We start from the raw sequence: 18,050 nt of genomic DNA on the forward strand, positions 1-18,050 counted from the left end.
TGATTTCATCTATCAGTAAACATCCATTGCCTAGAAGTATCGAATTTTTCAGATATGGGTGCAACCCGGATCAATCACCCAATCTCCCAACTCCACCAATAATTCAATGTATGACATGTTCCTCCTTTGCAACAATATGGCGTCCTCTACTAGAGAAAATTCCACTTGTATTACAGACAGAGTAGTGGCGAGGAATTTACTAGCGGCCTCCTCTGTTGCTACTTGCACACAAGAGGTTAGTGCTTGTGATTAATGGTGTCATCCATGGCCCTTCCAACCACCTTTGCTAGCATCTGAGCTACTTTGCCCTTGACATCCATGTGCCATTGGATATAAACCATAAACAAGCCAATCAACTTGTTCCACACAAGCGCTGAAACCACCACCCCCGACCTTTGCTAACCAACAAGGTTCAGCCCACACCTACCTATTACCACCTTCATAGAGAGCCATGAAAGTTGGGAAGGGAAGCTCAGAGGTAGCCCAAGGCTTGAACCACACAAATTGTCCAAAGTTTTTCTTCTTCCTAGAAAAACCACCCTACATAGAAGTTGAATAGTAACTATGAACAACATTTGCAAATGGAAACTTCAAGATAACAAAGTAATTACTAGTCCTATGGTCCAATAGCCATAATATGAAACTAACAAGCCAAGGGAAGTTTCCTAGGTGATGCTCAATGCCACTTGGAAACTTTCCTCACTTCCCTAGATTAAAAGAAAACTCAAAATGACAACTCCTTGGAACAAAGAAGACTTAGAGTTCCTGCATTTAACCCCAAGTAGCCTCCTCTCAACATGATGTCTCCTTTGTCGATGGTGAGCCACCATAACCATAACATCATTGCACATGGTAAAGTTATCACAACAAATACTATATTGTTCTTGCATCGTTTTCTTGAACCATTTGACAACCAATTTGATATAAGTACCACACCATGTTATCATCTGAGATAACATCAGAGCCATAAAAGTATAATACCACTCAATCTCCAATCAATAGTGGTGTCTACCACTTGTCCGAGGTTCCCTCATTCATGATACATACTCAATTCCCACCCAACATGGGGATGAATTTTGAAGAAGGACATGGAGGTGGGTTTGATCCACTTATGTGTGCACAGGTAAGGGAACCATTTTTAATATAGTTTCTCTGCGTGCAAAGTGTCATTTTAAATTTAATTTATACACAAGTATTCATTTAATTTTATTTTATCTAAAACTTAAAAATATTTGTATTTTAAATAATATGAATGATTTGAATATATTATGAAAACTTATTAAATGGCAATATTTTTACACATTGACAATAATTGGAATTCAAAGAATAAATGATCCTCAAAGGTCGTACCTTGCTCTCCCAATACTAAATGTGTATCTAGAAAACTCACAATGGTAATCCTGATACACCAAAGAGAAATGGTCCCCCATTTTGGAGGATCCAACTTGGGATAACTTTTAGAAAGATTTAAACAATAGAAAAATCAAAACACAACATGAAGAAAACAAACTGATAAGGGGACTTTTGTAATCTATTGAATTATATATGTTGTTTAGTAAGAAATCCATACACCAAGTATGTACTATATAAAGATATTAATTCAACACTTATGGAGAAGAGAAGGAAAGATAAAAAGAAGTAATGATAGACCAACAAAAACACCCTTATATTAGTCCACATTAGTTCTTCATCTGATATATGCATATTTATACTAGAATTTGATAGTTACATTAGTTTAACTATCTAACTAACTTCATTGGTAGACTCGATAAGGAGTTTAAATCGACTAGAGGGTTGACATTCAGACTAGAAGGTCGACCTCACTTACATATCAACTATAGAGTAATAACTTGTTGGGTCTAGTTGACTACCCCTTCCAACTTCTCCCCTACCCTAAATTCCTTCTTTGTCTGGAAGAATGAGAGATTTAGAACATTACATACAAAACTTTGAACAAAATAACAAGAAAAATGTGCTAGTGATTATTGATGTTTCATGGAAGTGTCATTGTTGGAGTGTCTAGTTCCTTGTTGTTTAAAAGTGATGCTAGTGTGGAAGTTATTGGTTAATATAATTCCTCTGGCTTCTATTCTTCATGCAAAGGAACATATTTATCTATGATTTTGATCCCTCATCTTTCTAATTTTGCAGATGTTGGCTTGATGGGCCTTGAACCAGGTTCAACGGTGAGCAGCGAAGAAAATCCCTACACTACTAGCCCTTTCGACATTAATCTACGGAGTGCAGACTGAAGTCTCACCCGAAGCAGTATGGGGGGATGCAGGAACCAAGTTTCTACACCCTTAGATGGTTGTCATGTCATTTTTATACCCTCTATACCCTCACTCTTCCTTCGTGCAAATTGATAAGCCCTTTAGGGCTTATCAATGTACTTCTCTTATTCATCCTTGAAGCCTCTGCGAAAGTCTCCAATCATCCTTCACGAACCCTAAATAGATAGATCAAGCACTTATGTGCCTCTGTAATTACTCTTACTTCTGTATTTACTCAGATTCTCTTAGTTTTGTATAGTATTAATAGGTAATTATGATTATCGTGCGTAAATAGATATTCTTACTTACGTTCATATAACAAAGAGAAACATATAGATTCGCACATCAGAATAGCATTAAAACATAAACCCAGTGTTCAACGTAACATAATCACATGAAATTAACAAAATTAAAATACACAGGTAATTCCAAAATACTTCTCTTTATTGATAATCCAAATTTCCAGTACAGACTCTGACTTCCCTGTGCACACAACTACAAGGGTCCACGCACTCAGCTGTGGACTTCTACCCTAGGCCTCTGCGCACTCAGTTGCAAAGCCTCTTCCTACACTAAGACTCTTCGCTCTTAGCTCTGTCAGACCCAAAAACTTACTTAGAACTCTACCAAAACTTATGAACTGCCTTAGAATCTCTAAGACTCTCCTTTTTATACATTCCCATGGCCCACGGACCAAGGGCGGATCTCATCAAGCCGGCACAAACTATATAAACTAAGGGTGGAAACCCTTTTTGACTGTTTACATCTTCACGCTCCTCGACCACAAAATGCGGAGACTTTACATTCTTTACACAAAACTTGGGCCTTTAGCCCTAAAACTTGGGCTTTTAACCCCAGGGGACCCGTTCCCAACAGGCCCCCAACAAAAATCTGGTGACTCGCCCTTGAGTCACTTTGCTGGTGCGAAGATATTGTCACGAAGACATCCCAGCTCCACCTGTACTACTACGACTTCGACGGTGAATTGTGTTTCCACCTGCTTCATCTACTCTACCAGTTGCTCCATCACTACCTTTGCGCTGTCTGCTTGTATTTTCTGTTTTGTCGCCTACAGACTGGCCAATTTCCCTTCAATGGAGGCAGTGAGTACATAAGCTTCCTCTAGCCAAGGCCCCAATCTAGCCTTCAGTATTGCCTCCTTGTGCTGAGCTGTGTCCACTTGTTCTTTAAGCGCCTTTGCTTCCTGTAGCATCATTGATCTTTGTGTAATGGTGATGGTGCGTGCCATCGCTTTAACCTCATCATATCTCTGTTGTTGCTCCTGCGCTTCTGTTCCCAGTTTTTGCACATTGGGATCCTCCTGTAGACTAGTGGCTACTTCAAGCGACTTCTCAAAGAGCGCAGTGCACTCCTTCATGGCGACATTTACAGCTGCTACTGCATCGTTGACAGTAGCCACACACTGCTCTTTAACCTCTGGCAGAGTCAAAGGCTGGGCCCTCAACTCGAGCTTTGTAATTTTAAGGTTTAGTTCAAACTTAACCTTATCCAGCTCTTATCTCACTTCACGCACTCCGGCAGTGAGCTTCCGAATTCTCACATACACTTGCGCATCTTTAGGAATATCCATCTCTAGAATAGTCCTGCATGCCTCAGCCAACACCTTGGTCATATATATATATATATGCGAAAACAATGTTATGAAGGTCTAATGTGCGAGTAAGGTTTAAACTAAGGTTTATAACGGTGGATAGAGTCCCGATAGAAGGAAAAGAAAGACTTGACTATTGTAATGAATGATTCCGTTGAGTTTAATAAGGGGCCTTAACCATTGATGGTTGAATATTTTGACTCAATGGTGAGTTAAAATTCCTGGGACAAATGTGCTATGCATTTTACATGCATACTGTGGGTGTAAGTAGGAGTTATCCTTGCATTATTTGTGGTATCAGAGCGGGAAAAGATTTGCTGCGAAAACGAGTTTGCACACAGAAGAAGGTAATGTGCATAAGTTAATTTATGAATGATACTTTGTAGATTGAAGCAAAGTGAATGAGCATAGAGGCATGATAGTTGCAGCAGTGAATGAATGATAGAGACTATAACAGAGGATTGTAGGGGGAACTTTTGAAGTTCCTGGGAGATTGTAGCAATTCCAGCAAAGGCTTGGAGTAGAAAGGAACATAGGATTCCTTGAAGAAAAGTGAGAGCAAGATTTCTTAGTACAAGTTCTGAAGGAAAGAGGACTTGGAGACCAAACAGAGGAAAATCCATTCAAAGTGTAGAAGAATGGGAGAACAAGATCATACATAGATCTTGGAGGTAAGATAGTGTGTTTTGTTTCAAATTGAAATTGAAGATTATGGTTGCAGATGAAGCATTTCAGCAAAGGATAGCAAGATAAGTTGTGAGAGGAGAACCAGATGTGTTCTTGAAGGCAAAGTAAGGAAAACACTCTAAAGGAGAAGTGGCAGTGAACCTGAAGAATCCAACAAGAGGTTGGACAGAGAAAACAGCTGAAGTGTTCTCAAGAGAGAGTGAAAGATTGCAAAAGCCTAGAAGGAGCAAAGGTGTTGCTCAAGAGGAGGTTCCAGACAGAGGACCCATGCTTACCAAAAGACTGAGTGAGGAGAGCTTAGTGAGGTAAGATTGCAAGGAGGAGGACTAGCTGTTGCAGATGAGTGAGGAGCTCATGAAGAAAGAGGAGAAGAAGATGACTATTGATAGCCATAGCAAAGGTTCAGAGGGAAGCCACAATAGAATATATGAGAAGAAGAATGCCAAAGCAGATGGCAAGAGATTGAGTCAAGAGGAGATTGACAAGGAGTTGGTTGAGATAAGAAAAGAACTTGATGTGTTAACAATGCGGCTAGAAGAAAACCAGAGACAAGGTTGGGTATTAAGGAAGAAGCCAGTGGAGTGGCATGAGATGCAGAGAAGGCTACAACAAAAGCAAGTAAAGTGGATGAGGGAAAAACTCAAGGAAGTTGAGTTTGAAATGGAAGAGTTCATTTGTGAACTAGAACAGGGAGAAATTCTGGGAGAAAGTGAAGACTACAATGAAGTTAAAGAATGGAGATCAAGTGAAGATATCATGGGCTATTGGGATAGATCAAAACAACATGAGGAGATGTTGGTTGAAGATGAAGAGCTGAAGTATAAGGCCATCAAGCCTTGTGTTTTTGAACCTAATAATTTTTGTGTGCTTGCAGGATGCATAGGAGAGGATAGATAGTCTTGTGAAGCTGTCGAAAGCATGGAGGAGTATCTTACAGAAGATGAATACTCTGAAGTGAAGCTGAATAGAGCTCTTGAACTGAGGTACGAGGAGCAATGTGTTTTAGGGGATAAAAGGTACTCTAGAGCAGAGTATGATAATGAAGACCTCTCAAATGAGGAAAGTATTGAGTTGTTACAGCAGAAAGAACTCATTAACAAATTAATAGTTGGAGCTCTTACAAGACAAGAACCATTCCTTGTGAAGGAAGGAGATGAAGTTGAGCCTGAGGAGCTAAATCACGTGGAAGATCCAGAGCAGCAAGGAAATGTGATGACTGAAGAGTTGAGTAAGACCGCCAGGTCTTATGATTTTAAAATTAATAATTTGTGGATGATTGCAGGTACATCACAGGAGGATGAACAAACTTTAGAGTTTGTCAGAGAGAAGGAGCAGAATCTGAAATCTGTTCAGATCAAGACTGAGATGGCAAGATCTCAGAACCAGAAGGAGACAAAAGAGTCACCTGGGAGTAGGTAGAAAAATGTTAGAGCTGTCATAGAGGAGGAAGATGGCAGTCTTATTCCAATGAAGACTGAAGAAATGTTGTACCAAAGAAATGATCCAATGAATGTCATTGGGGAAGGACAGAGATTGTTTAAAGATGATATGGAGGTTCTTAAAGAAGAAGAGGGTAAGAATGAAAGGTAGGCAGTAAGAATCAGACAATTTCAAAGAAGAGTTAACCAGCAGCAGGCTAAGGAAGAAGAAGTTCACTACTATGAACAAAAGCAGGGAGGCATCATTGAAACAGATGATGTGGAGGAGAGGCTAATTGACAGTCTCATGAATTCTACTGAGAATTCGAATCAGCATACTGATGTGTTGACAGAGGAGAAAGAAACAGAGCAAAAAACTGAATTGTTGCCAAAGGAAGATAAGGCACAGAAGCCTTATGTTTTTTATTCTAACAAATGTTTTGTGAATGCAGGTTTAGTTGCAAATGCTGGAGGAAATTTGGCATAGATGAGCAGCCAAATAAAAATGAAAGAAGAAGATTTTGTGGAAGAATTTAATCCATGGAACAAAGATGCTCAATTGCTGGAGAGAATGCTGGAAAGTCAGAATTCAATGCAGAAATTAGATGTTGCAGACGGAGATATCCTTAAAGATATTCAGGAAGTTTGGGTGGAAGCAATGTCTACAGTGGTACCTAAAGTAGTAATTACAACAATATCTAGGGCAGAAAAAGTTGGAGCAAGAGCAAAAGTAGAAGAACAAGATAGGAATAAGAAATTACACAATGGAAGTAACCAACAACAGATTGAAGGGTTGGTGGACAGCAACAACAACCTGAAGCAGAGAGAAAGAGGTAATAGTGAATGGCAGAGTATGGACCAATTCAAGGATGTGCTGGAGACAAAGATTGAAGAATTATGGTAGTTGATGATGAAACAGTCCATATGGAGGAAAATGATAGCAGCAGGAAGGATGATTAATCAAAACTTGAACTTGATTGACAAGGAGAGGAAGATGAAACAGAAGACAATAGAAATATAGCAGCAGCAAAGGTGCAAGACATTTGGGCAGCTACAAACTAAAGTTTCGGACTCTGTAGGTTTTTATCAACACATGAAAACACATGATCAAGAGATCATGAATATTTTATACTTTGGAAGTCTAATGCAGGAGCATTCAACCCAAGAGAAAATCATTGTATTTTAGTAGACATAGGGGGTCATGTGTTTTAAGGAAGTTGGATTCCTAAGTGATGAATTAATGTAATATTTACGCTTTTGAGTTAGAAGGATAAGAATTAATTAGATGTTGTGAGGATGTTGTAAATGCTCTCGAATTAAGGAGAACATGAGTGGTTAATAATGACAAGAGAGTTAGAAGTCAATTATAACTCTTAAGGTAGTTTCATGATTCGAGGAACTAGAGAGAGTTCTTAGGGATTAACTGGAGTTAGAAGTGGACTTAGAGGAAATTTAGGAGTCAGTTCAGTAGATTAAGGGTTTGAACGAGAATTAGTTCAACAGAACCTTTCTGGTATAAATGTAAGCCTACGGGCATAGTGTAGGGGAAGAGGCCACTGATATTGAAGATCAGGCCTAAGAGACAGAGAGTCTCGACATGTAATCAGTGTTCATATTTATGTATACAAAGGTTTATTCCAGAACCGTATAGATGTGTAAAATGAATATTGAATGATTGAATTACGTGTAAGTTGTGTATTCTGTAACAGTGGTTGCAGGCAGAGTTCTGTAGAACTACACAGAGGGAGAAGAATGATTCGGAGGAATCATAATGGATCATCGAATCTAGTTGAAGGATCAAAGTGAAGCTCTGAAGAGACTGCGATGTGAGAATTCACAGAGGTCAAGCTCAGGAGTGTGTTGAACATCGGAAGCGGAAGGACGAGAACCTTTGAGGAAACCCGAACCACAGAGGAAACGCTGAAAATTAGCGTAAAACATAAGCAAGGAGAAGAGCGGAGAAGTGAAGAGGTGATGCACAGCAACCGTTGGATCTTATAGATCAACGGGTAGGATTGATTTGCATGGTGGAAGAGCGCGGAAGATAGTCGGCGACAAAGTGGTTTTATACAGGAAAGTGATATTTCGGGAGGAGAATAATCGGTAAGTGGTATTGAAGGGTAATCACCCGATTCCACACATTGGTTGACACATAGCACAAGAGCGGAGAGAGGAAACTGCTTTATCGGGTGAGTTTTCTCTGTGCTTGTGTCTCACCTGAAGTCATCGTGGACCATTGGATCTGTTGAGTGCAGATCCATGGCGGAGGATTGTCGGGCTAGTTGGTGAATACGAAAGGACATCAGCCGTCGATCTGATGGCGAAAGATCAATGGCAGAGATTAAGTCGGATCACAAATGTTATATGGAGTTGGATTGGAGTATAGAGGAAGGCTTTGATGCGCGGACCCGACGATTTATAGATGTGGGAGTAATCCTTTTGAAGTCCAGCTTAAGCATTAAGCGCGATCGGAGATTGGAGAAGGTGGAGCATAGTGGAAAGGATTGAAGCCATGAGACGGACCCGACGGAGTTATAGTGGCGGACGTATAATTTTTGAGATCAGGAAGGTTATCGCATATGGGAGGCAGAAGGTAGAGTGTGTGGTGTGACCATGGAGGAGCCGATATTGTGATAGCAATAAAGGTAATCTCGAGAACCATGCAGAGGCTTGGAAAGGTGTGAAAAAGTATGTTATGTATGTTTTATGTGATTCTATTATAAAAGGGTTATAATAGAAGAAATAGTGCCGATGAGGGGTTTTATGTGGTACCTCTGAGATAACCAAGGTTTAGAAAGGGGTTTGGTTATATATATATGCGGCAACAATGTTATGAAGGTCTAATGTGTGGGTAAGGTTTAAACTAAGGTTTATAAGGGTGGATAGAGTCCCGATAGAAGGAAAAGAAAGACAGGGCTATTGTAATGAATGATTTTGTTGAGTTTAATAAGGGGCCTTAACCATTGATGGTTGAAGATTTTGACTCGATGGTGAGTTAAAATTCCTGGGACAAATGTGCTATGCATTTTACATGCATACTGTGGGTGTAAGCAGGAGTTATCCCTGCGTCACTTACCCTGTGAAAAACAACCAAGGGAGAAGGCCCACATTACTAGTAGCCGATAGGAAGGGCCGTGATCATAGGAAAATCCAACATATTTATACGCTACTTCACTATTGGATTTCAAATTTCCTCTATAGATAAAAGAGGAACTCTCTCTTTTACTTTCTCTTTTTTAGAATAGTATAGGGATTATTTATTACTTGCTGGGATCCCATACCCTCTCCCCCTTTTGTAAGCTATAGACCTTGGCTCACCGGTGACATGAGGTCTAAAAATAAATATTCAAGTAGGCTTGGCTTTCCTCTCCAGTCCGTTCCTATAATCCGAGTTTGTATAGTGGTACCTAACTAAAGTGATACGTAGGTTATAAGGAATATCCAATATGAAACAAGGAGGTGGAGGTGGGATGGGCTTCTCCGAACTCGAATAAAGAAGGTTCGCTTTATTGAAACAAAGTTTCATAAGGTTTTTGAATAGATCCCGAACCACTCCTTGGGAACTCACCAAATCTTCAGTTGAATCTGCCACACGTACACAGTCTTATGAAACTTTTTATTATACCTGTCGAAAACAGCAGGTATATAGCGATCGATGTCGCTCTCCCAACATTACTTTCCATTAAAACAATAATTTTAACCTAAGGTTTTCCATTCATATTTTATAAACCCTTTTTCCAAGCTATTAAATTTTGAAAAACTCACTTTTTAGATAAATTTAGGATAAAGTTAAAACATGAACTAAAAGACAAAGTTGACTAATGCTAGATTTGACTAGCATTAGTTCATAACATTTTATGTAAAATTAATTTGCATCGAAACACAATTTAACCAAAGTTTCACTCATCTCGTTGTCATGCAATTGTGTCAACCTCTTGCTGCCACCTCTCAAAGTTTGGCCACCTGTCACAAAACATACCACCACCTCTCAGAGTTTGGTCACTTGTCACAAAACATAAACTCGTCGTGCCAACAATTTTCTATGTTATTCCAACTATTTTCTATATTATTTTGCTTAATCAAATAGCCAAGGTTAATGTGGCAGAGGTTGAGAGAAGGTGGAAAAAACAACACTATCGTTAGAAAAGCTTAACTTTGAATTTGTAAGTGCTGCAATCCTGGCGTTCCCCAGCGTGGGGATCAGCGTGGGGATGGATGATAGAATTAAATCGGCAAACAAGCAAAGGCAAGCAAGTTGGCAGTAAGGCACAAGGCAAATGCAAGCAGGTTGGTAGTAAGGCACAAGGAAAAGGAAAACAAGTTGGTAGTAAGGTACATGAAAGCAAGGAAGCAAACTAGGAAAGGTATAAGAGGGCACAGGAAAGAGGTCACATCAAAGCAGGGAAGCAAGCTAGAAAATGGCTTCGCTACTTAACTTCGACCAGTCTTCACTGTTCAACTTCAGCTACTTAGGTAAACTCCAAAGCTAGGTCGTGTTCTTGCAAATTGATGCTAAGAACATAGGCCCATCATAGATTATTCTTCTACTTCAGCGTCCTTTAAAGCCTAAAAATTAGAATTTTTATTTTCTACATGTAACAATTTTAAAGCCTAAATTTTTTTGTATTTTTATTTTGCAATTTTTTTTTGCAATAATTTTACTTTCTTCTAGCATAAAATTTTTAAGCATTTTGTGCAGAACTTTGTTGGTTTCCATTTAGCATTACCTTATGTTTTTCCTCAACAGTCAATTTTGGTCCTCTGTGCAGGGTGGGCAAAGTATACTATTGAGAAAACAATCAAATTCAATAGAAAAACCACATCTTTATTTTGATGAAAATAATCTCATCAAAACAAGAAGATTTTTGAGAGAAAAGAGAATATTACAGGGTTTTGTTCAAGTACAACCTGTTTTTGCTTTATATACGGCCTTATTGACATTTTTGATGTATGGATAAATGTAATAATCACACTGATATGAGGAAAACTATATAGTTATTGTTATGTTAGAGAAATTTCAAATGCTCTACAACATATACCCATGTATATTTTTCATATTTTGCATTTTTGTTTGAAATATTAAATATATAGTTGTGTTTCATTAAAAAAAAAAAAAACCCTTAAGTTATGAATGCAAAAATAAGTTGGAATTTTGGCTTTCTGCTCATGATTTTACCAGAGATATTAGCTAGATCATGGATATAGGTAAAGACCTTACCTATATTTATCCCTATGCAATTTCGAAATTTCACATTGAAGTGATAGCGACTGCCATTGAGACACTGAAAGCTAGAAGCCGAGCAGGAAGGAATTGGAACTCAAAACCAGGAAACCGCTTCATTTCGGTGTGGATGCTTGCAATTCCTATGTTGTTTCCAGTCTAGATGCCAGCGTATCGCTTCCACAATGTGTTTTTGGTTTGAAAAACCGAATCAAAAAGCTTTGGATTGTTGCTGGTTTCCTGTCTCTCTCGGCAGAAGCTATTTGATTCTCTCACCCAGCCCCTAGCCTGCCTGAGATAGTCGCATTGAATCTATGTTTAAGGGAACTAGTTTGACTGCCTCACTCTGGCTTGAGATTATTAGGATTCATAATCTCAATATGGTAATGGGTTTTGTATTTTTGGTCTACGCTCATATGGCAAGACCTGGACGGGCATTAGGCGCAGGTTGCATCTACTATTCTCTATATAATTTCTCATCACAACAAAGCAAACTCACCAGAAAATATTCACTCGTTATCAAATCTTTGGTTGCCTCCGATTTCAACCTATAAATTTCGTCCATGTGTTACTTAAATAACTTGAATATTTTGACGGGTGTTCATATGTTATGGAAAATTCATGAAGAAATATTTGTTGGCATTGGAAATATAAAAAAACTTGGCTGATTAGTAGTTGAAGTGTTAAATAACTTGAATATTTTGAGGGGTGTTCATATGTTGTGGAAAATTCATGAAGAAATATTCGTTGGCATTAGAAATATAAAAAATGTGATTGATTAGTAGTTGAAGTCTTAGATAGAAGAAATGATATATAGAGTACTCTTTTGTTTCAAATTTTCATGGTTTAAGGTGTTAGACATTTATAAAGTACATTAATTACTAATTGACGCATTTGCCTCTTGCTATATATTAGCACTAATAGTAATAAAACATAAATTAATTACATGTATACCACTAGTCAATGAAACCGTAAACCAGAATTAATTATGTAGATCCTATGAAACGGTAAACCATACTTAATTACGTAGATCCTATGCCTTGTAGTAGTAGCAAGATTTCTAACCAGTTGGGGCTTTCTAAGTAGTTGGTTAGTCATATGGACTAATTCACATAAATAAGCCATGATATTGTGCTTGTATTTATTGTTAGAAAAATTTTACGGGGGTAGAGGAGAGGAGTCTCACTCAGAATTATGTTGCGGCAAGGTAAGTCTTATGAGAATTCAGTTGCGTCGAGGTAAGTCTTATGTTGTGGCATGAAAATCCTAACTACACAGAGGCTTAATAAAACACAAGAAATAACTCACGGAAAAACAAAATAAAATAAAAAAGGGTTGCAGTAAATTTACTCATGAATGTTTAAGACCACATCGCAACATAACATACTCTTGATTATAATATAAAACATAGGAAAATACATTCGCGTGATAAACGGAGGCTGTAGCTCCAAGTGAAAATACAAAAGACTTACTGCGATTTACATAGCACCGAGGTTGCAGAATAAATGTCTGTAAAACTCTGTAAAGCTGGTTTTCATGTGCCCACCAATATTTCCTCCACGATTTTCTCCTCACTACCTCACAGACTCTCGCTCTCTAACTTTCCCCACATTACAAAATGACTTTCACATCCATATTTATCTGAACATACCAATTTTAGATTAATACATGACAGAGAAAATAATTAATACGCAACATGGGCGATTTTACATAGTAAATGGTTTTCTGAACTTGCAGGTGTTATGGAGTGTGGGCAATAGTCGCGGAGTAAATGTTTTCCCATATCTATTTACCAAAATTTATTAGGTGGCTTAAAATATCTGATATGTTGCGGAATCGTCAGCGTTGTACTTTTTCTCTGACTTCAGTCCTTTCCCCTACAAAAAAAATCGCAACCATGTAGTAGTTGACTAGGCAAGCACAGTGTTTGTCAGTGTGTTTAAGGCAGTGGTTGGAATTATTATTTCCAACACTCCCCCTTAATCACAACTGCCTCCATTGGCAATTCCCAAACAGTCTCTGAGATAAACAAAACTTTCACGTGCCAATGGCTTTGTGAAAATATCAACAAATTATTCCTGTGACCTGTAGTGCTGCAACACAATCTCATCATTGTTAATCAACTCTTTCATAAAATGATATTTAGCATCAATATGTTTTGTCCTCTTGTGAAAGACATAATTCTTTGATAATGCAATTGCTGAGGTGTTGTCACAAAAAAATAGTTGTTGTTCCCTCTTGGTCGTGGCAAAGATCCCTCAACATCGTTCTCATCCAAACTTCTTGACATGTTGCTGCTGTTGCGATGACATATTCAGCTTTTGTTGTTGATAATGAAACTATCAGCTGCTTCTTGGAGGCCCATGAAATGGCTCCAGAACCCAAATGAAAAACATATCATGACTTGCTCTTTCTGTCATTGACACTTCCTCCCCAAGCACTATTAGTGTAACCAACTAGCCTGAAATCACTTGTTGTGGTGTACAAAACACCATATTGTTTTGTCCCATTGACATACCTTAGAATCCTTTTTGTTGCTTGCCAATGTATTTCCTTGGGTTTCTCCATGAACCTCGACACCAAACTCACTGCATACATTATATCCGGCCTAATGGCAGTCAAATACATCAAACTTCCTATCAAACTTTTATATAATGTCAAATTGACATTGTTGCTGCAATCTTCTTCGCTCAACTTCAACCCCATGGTAGTTGAGTTTGGCGCAGGCTTGTTGTTCTGCATATTAAACCTCTCAAAAATGTCTGCTACATACTTTGCTTGAGAAATAAAAATTCCATTTTTTGTTTTCTTCAATTCTATGCCCAAAAAATATCTTAACAACCCCAAGTCAGTAATTTCAAATTCATTCCTCATGACTTGTTTGAAATCAGCAATGAGTAAATCATCACTCCCCGTAAAAATCAAATCATCTACATATAAGACAACATTGAGAATCTTACCATTGCTCTCTTTGATGTAGAGGGTAGGCTCTCCGTCACATTTGTCGAAACCATTATCCAACAAGTAGGCATCTATCCTATTGTACCATGCACATGGTGCTTGCTTCAGCCCATAAAGAGCTTTCCTCAATCGATACACTTTGTCTTCTTTGCCTTCTACCTCATAATGAGCCGGTTACACAAAATATACTTCCTCTTTTAGCACTCCATTCAAGAATGTTGATTTTACGTCCATTTGATACACTTCCCATTTATGTTATGCGAGAATCGCCACAACTATACACACTGTCTCCATCCTCGTGACTGGCGTGAATGTCTCTGCATAATCTCTTCCATGCTGCTGCTTGTATCCTTTGACAAGTAGCCATGCTTTGTGCCTTTCAACTTTTCTGTCGACATTACTCTTGGTCTTATAGACCCACTTCACTCCAATGACTTCTTTTCCATGCAGCAAGTCCACTAACTCCCATGTGTCATTATTATCTATTGCTTCTATTTCTTCCTCCATTGTCGCAACCCATTTTTCATCTTTGGCTGCATCTTCAAAATGGATTGGGTTATCCACATGACAAAATAATGCAAATAAGGAATTTAGACCAGCACTGCTATAAACTTCATTTTTCTCATAGATTTCATTTAAATTTCTAAATTTTGGTCTTCTTGTGCTTGCTGAGGATGGGCTTGATATGTCACTTGGTGTTGCGCTTTGCGGCATGCTTGGAGAAGCACTTGCTTGACTGCGTGACACTGTCCTATTATTTGTTGATGATGTTCCTTGCTCCCTGATTTCTTGCCCTTGAATAGGTGTAGAGGGAATCACTGTTGAGGAATTACTTGCTACTGTTAATTCCTTTTATCCTCATGTGGTATACATGCTTTGACATTTTGTGTCTTCTCTAAACTTCCATCCCATGCTTCCTCTTCCATGAACAACACATCTCTGTTGATCATGACTTTCTTGGTTAATGGATTGTAGAGAATTGGTCCCTTCAAGCCTTGGTTTTGTAATGAAGACCTTTATTAATCCTACTACGCATACCTGAATGCTTTTAACAATATAGGAAACTCCGTGTATTGTAATTTCTCAAAATTCAAATGTTAAGAAATTATGAGGTTCCGATGGCTTCAACGTTCCAATATTCTGATATCATCTTGCTCTGATGTTTTGATGGCCTCTAGCTTCTGATATCTCGATATGACCTTCTTTGATATTAGTATTTCAATCTTCCTATGGCGCTATGCTCTAGGATTATGATATTTTGATCTTCGATATGCCTCCTTCTGCTCTACTGACATCCAATATTTTGACCTACTTAGGACCTCAAGAGCCTGACTTCAACAATCCATAACGTTTGATCCAAGAGGCCATTTTCAGGCTTCCACACACTATTAGAAATCTATTTCATAGCACTTTCAGATGGAGAGGGTTAGATGTAGGCTTTGAGTCCATATTCTACCTATGAAATGGCTACAAAATCTATACCATTATTTACCCCTTGAAACTTCTTCTTGTGCTTGGGAGCCTGAACTCCCAATCACCATAGTCATCATTTAATGGTTTCTCCAGTAAGTCTTCTACTATGATGATTTTGTACAAATCACTGCAACAACCATGTGATTCCTCCTAGACTCCCAATCACCATAGCCATCATTTTATAGCTTTTCCAATAAGCCTGATATTATGATGATTCTCTATGAGAATCCTATAGCTACCATAGGATTCCTTTTGAGATTGGAATACCAATCACTATAGTCATCATTTTATGGATTTTCAATAAGCCTACTACTATGATGATTCTCTACCGAAATCCTTCAACTACCATAGGATTCCTCTTTGTCTCCCAGTCACTATGCTAATCTGGTTGACATCAATGCCAACACACTCTCAACCAATAGCTATCGAGACAACGCGAACTTTCCAACGGTTTAATTGTACACTTGCCCCATGTTTTGATATGTCTAATATGAGAAAAAAATTGTACAATTTTTTTTATAATTGTTTCATTTTCAATGAGAATACTACTACCAATTTCTTAAAACAACACCTGGATACTAGAAACATTCAACATGAGCAATGTATCAATGATTCACAAGATTATACTATAAAATTACTACTGCCATATGCATATTGACATATAGAGGAAAAAGGTTTCGCAATACATTGAATTTGTGAACTATTAATGTTAACATATATATCTACAATACAGAAACAAGATATGTTATCTTTAAATTCTATTCATCAAACACTTGCTCCAATTTCCTGTACATTATGCATGTACCAATATCAACTACAAATGCACATTTAACCAATGATTTAATCAATCTAAATACAAACTATTAAAGGATTTAAATGAGAATAACACTGCATGTAATATCATGAAAATTAATCTCCTAATTAGAATTGAATTCACAAGATTGAACATATAAGTTTTGGCTGAAGATTCAAATAAAAACTTCAAAAAAAAATTCGGGTTTTGATACTATCCAACCATATTTTTTAGTATTTTCTGGAATATCTATAGATGCATAATTTAAGGTAAATAAATAACAATTTATATGTCATATAGGAGATCTAGTTTGCCTACACATGGGTATTGTAAGGCAATGATCAAATAGCAATAAGTAAATCTACAATTTTTTAATTTATGATTATAAAAAGATGTAAATTGCAAAATTTCCACAAGGAATCTTAAACAGAATTATAAAATATTCATTTCGAATCAAACAACACAAGTCATAGAGTAAAATCAAAGGCATTTATTAAGTAGTTAAAATCATGCACTGACATAAATGACACAATTCATCACACATGAGCACAGGAAATGGTATTGAAAAGAGATGGCATTTCAAAATTGATTAAAAACGTCCAAGTCTATAGTCTTCACTGGTTTTGGACTCTTTGCACCAATGCATAAAGGTCTATAAATACTAAAATACAATAAAATAAAATACTTCTTAGAACATGGAAATCAACAAATTTTCTAAAAGTAAATACTGAATTCTAAAAGGTTTTATGTTCAATTGAAATCTTGGAGGAAAGTAGGCATTGATCTAGGTGGATATTGGTGGCAACCTGCCTATTCGACTTGGACCCTCACTATTTTTTTCTTCAGTTTTTTCAGTTTCCTTAATTGTAGCATAGTTTACTATTTTTGGCAATATTTTGGGTCTTAAACTTCCAGAGCCATTTTGAGGCCCTAAACAATGTTTTTTTTGCAAAATCGCTTAGTGATTGCTATGGCAATCACATTGGATGTTGTATTCCTTGGAGAGATCTTTCCAACGAGGTATCATGCACATCAAACGAATATAATATGATTAAGTTATAAACCTAGGAAGTTAGCTGCCCAACTAACCCCAACAGGGCCCATATACTCTTGGTGTTACATCTCCTCGGGTTAGGGTTTTGGTCGTTTAGAGTTTTCTCTTATTGTTCAATAATAAAAATTCCCTTGATCCTCATTGTAACTCAGTTTAGAGGCATGTAGCATCCACATCTCCTCTTATAGATAAGCCACCATCGCCCGAGCTAGTCTTATTTCCATTCTGTTTGTAAGCATATTTCAATATTTGATATTAATGAAATGAAGTGGTATTTATGCTACATCTTTGTATTTTTAGTTATGTCTGTAATTTATTGCACCCTTGTTTAAATCTAGATTAGTGGTATCATAGTGGTCTGCTCTTTCTCTTTTTTCCTTTGCATGTCCCCAATGAGGTCGGGATATAAGGAGTTAGGGCTTGAACTGGTCGAACCCATGCAAGACCAACCTCTCAAATCCTAACAACCTCCCATGGCCGATGAAAAGAAAGATGACGGGCAAGAGATCCTATAAAAATCTTGCTTGAAGAAGCCCTCAAGCATCAAAGGAACTCGAT

The sequence above is a fragment of the Pinus tabuliformis genome, chromosome 4_2 (genome assembly GCF_031772625.1).
Source record: "Pinus tabuliformis cultivar Carrire ecotype Pingquan chromosome 4_2, CPIR1, whole genome shotgun sequence".
NCBI classification, from domain to species: Eukaryota; Viridiplantae; Streptophyta; class Pinopsida; order Pinales; family Pinaceae; genus Pinus; species Pinus tabuliformis.